The sequence below is a fragment of the Gossypium arboreum genome, chromosome 10 (genome assembly GCF_025698485.1).
Source record: "Gossypium arboreum isolate Shixiya-1 chromosome 10, ASM2569848v2, whole genome shotgun sequence".
Classification (NCBI taxonomy): Eukaryota; Viridiplantae; Streptophyta; class Magnoliopsida; order Malvales; family Malvaceae; genus Gossypium; species Gossypium arboreum.
This window is the reverse complement of record NC_069079.1, coordinates 42,087,176-42,090,361: the sequence shown is the minus strand read 5'-3', so window position 1 is coordinate 42,090,361 and position 3,186 is coordinate 42,087,176. Positions and strand designations below refer to the sequence as shown.

At 36.7% G+C, this 3,186-nt stretch overlaps 1 non-coding gene across 1 annotated transcript; it reads left to right on the top strand.

Moving 5' to 3' along the window:
• Positions 1–459: 459 nt before the first annotated feature.
• Positions 460–566, top strand: LOC128283376 (small nucleolar RNA R71). The gene has a single exon (XR_008273718.1). It is a non-coding gene; the product is annotated as a small nucleolar RNA R71 (small nucleolar RNA).
• Positions 567–3,186: the final 2,620 nt, after the last annotated feature.

Genomic DNA, 3,186 nt, shown 5'->3' with positions numbered 1-3,186 from the left:
CCATGGAAAATTTGGGTGATTCCTCCAACCTGCATTGTAAGTATTATTGTAAGAATTGTTTTGAGATCGAGGATTATTACCCATGTAATTTAACTGCTTGTTCTCCATGTTGTAGCCATAAGGTGGGTATTCTGAATTGCTCGATCCACCTCTATTTGCTTCGCACTGCATTACTGGGTGACCTGTGAAGAACTAAGAAAACCATTAATTTTCTTATTCAAGAGTTCTACCTGATCAGAGAGCATAGTGACCGAATCGACATTGTAAACACAGGCTGTTTTTGTTCGCTTTGTCCTCATGACTTGCCATTGATAGTTATTCAGTGACATCTCCTCTATAAATTCATAGGCATCTTCAGGTGTTTTATTATTGATGGTTCCACCAGCAGCTGTGTCAACCATTTGTCGAGTTGAAGGATTCAGGCCATTATGGAACGTTTGAACTTGTAGCCAAAGCAGTAACCCATGGTGAGGGCACCTTCTCAAAAGGTCTTTGTATCTTTCTCATGCATCGTAGAGTGTTTCTAAATCCATCTGTACAAAAGAAGAGATATCATTACGTAACTTGGCTGTTTTAGCTGGTGGAAAATATTTTAATAAAAATTTTTCAGTCATTTGTTTCCAAGTAGTGATTGACCCCCACGGTAACGAATTCAACCATTGTTTAGCTTTGTTTCTCAATGAAAAAGGGAATAACCGAAGGTGAATGGTGTCATCAGAAACACCATTAATTTTAAATTATCACATAGTTCTAAAAAGTTTGCTAAGTGAGCGTTGGGATCTTCGTCCTGCAAACCATCAAACTGAAAAATTGTTGTATCATCTAAATTGTGTTAGGTTTCAGTTTAAAAGTATTTGCAGCTACAGTAGGTCTAACTGTACTTAACTCAGTTCCCGTTAAATTAGGTTTAGCATAATCATACATAGTGCGCGGAGCAGGATTCTGATTAACAGCAATCGCAGGAGGTAGTAGATTTTCTTGGTTTTCAGCGATCTCCATGGTTGTGATTGAAGTATCGTCCTCTTGCTCGTGCTCTGTGTATCTTAGGCTTCGCCTTATTTCTCGTTGGTTTCTGCGAACTATGCGATCGATCTCACTGTTAAAAAGTAATGGTCTTGACGGGTTTCTTCTAGTCATAAACTAGAAAAACCTGCCATAAGAAAATAAATGAAGAGTTAAAAAAGAAAATAAAAATTTAAACTGCAATAAAAGTAAAATGGCTAAAGTAATAAAAATCAAATGTTCCTAATATCTTAGTTCCCCGGCAACGGCACCAAAAACTTGATACATGATATTCGCGATAGGTTGTAAATATTTATAGTGAATCGTTCTTGAAATTAACTCTTATCACGATGAAGGCAAGTGTACCTATCAAATAGTAGTATAGCTTTAGCAAGACTGGATTGTCAAACCCAAAGGAACTAAAAGTACTAGTAATGACAGTCTTTTTATTATCTAGCCTAAGAATAATGCGGTTTGTTTTAACTAACTAATTAACTAAACTAAGAATTCACAGAAAATAGAATTGGGGAATTACTTTTGAAAAAATGATTGAATTAAGACAATACCTAAGGAAAAATCCACCTAGACTTCACTTTGTTATTTGACTCTGAATCGAACGATTTATTCATTCGACTTGATCTGTAGAAATCCATAAGTTATACTATTATCTCTCTCGAGACTACCAATGTCTAACCCTAGGTTGAATAATTGAAATCTCTTTCTGATTAACTCCCTAGGGTTGCATTAACTCGATCTATGGATCCCCTTATTAGGTTTCACCCTAATCCGGTAAAATCTTGTCACCCTATCTCTAGGCGCGCAACCAACTTCGCTTAATTATGACAAAAGTACTCTTAGACAGGGTCTATTCCTCCTCTAAATAAGAGCTTAACTTGAATCAATATCGTGGAATATTTGATCACGTGATTCGTAACAAGTAATAAATATTTACAATGAAGATCAAACCTAGACTAACTATTATCACGACAAAAAGGCAAGCGCACCTATTGAACAATAGTATAGCAACGGCAAGACCGGGATATCGTACCCAACGGAACCAAAAGTACCAGTAATAATCTTTTTATTATCTACCCTAGAAATAAAAGGATTTGTTTTAATTAACTAATTATTTTAACTAATTAACTAATTAATTAAAGCGAAGGGAAATTTTGGAAAAAGACTTGAAGAAAAGTAATTGATAAATGTGACACCCAAGGAGGAATCTACCTAGATTTCACTTTTTATCTGACTTTGAACCGGACGATTTATTCACTTGACTTGATCTGTGAGACTCCCTAACCTATGTTATTATCCCTTTCGAGACTAATAACATCTAACCCTCAATTGAATTATTCGAAATTTCTTTCTTAATTAGAACCCCTAGGGAAGCAGTAAATCACTCTATGGATTCCCATATTAAGTTTCACCCTAATCCGGCAAAATCTTGTAACCCTATTTCTAGGCATTCGATCAACTCTGGTTAATTATGACAAATCTACTCTTAGGCAGGGTCTATTCCTCCTCTGTATAAGCACATCAAATCATGAATTAATACCCGAAATATTAACTCAAGCATTAAGAACACATAATTAAGAACAAATCAAGTATTTATCATACAGTTCAGATAATGATAGTAAGATCCATCATAGGTTTTATCCCCCTTAGGTATCTAAGGGGTTTAGTTCATAATAAAATAAGAGTACATCTTAAAAGTATGAAAATAACAAAACATAAAGAAAACTCTAAAACCCCTGAAGGAATTCTGAGAGAGATCTTCAGTCTTGGAGTAGCTTTGGCTTTTGAGATGGAACGTCTAGCTTTCTTCAAGTAATTCCCGCTGTGAGGTTCTGCATTCCAGAAAAGTTCTGGAAAGAGTGGCCCCCTTCTAGATCACACTTAGGGTGTTTATATAGGTTTTGGATTGGCTTTCTTCCTCCCTAAGTATCCTTTTCCGTGTAAAGTACAACTCTTTGAAAAAGGGACATGCTCGTGTGCCACGGCCATTTGACATGATTGCCAGGCCGTGTTCGATCCATTAATTTGCACAGAGTCGTGTGGGCTCAATGGTCAGGCCATGTAAATTATGAAAACCTTTGTTGACACCCGCGAAGGCCACGGGCGTGTGAGATGCCCGTGTGGCAAGGCTTAGGCCATGTCATCTTCTCGATTTGGTCCATTTTGTCC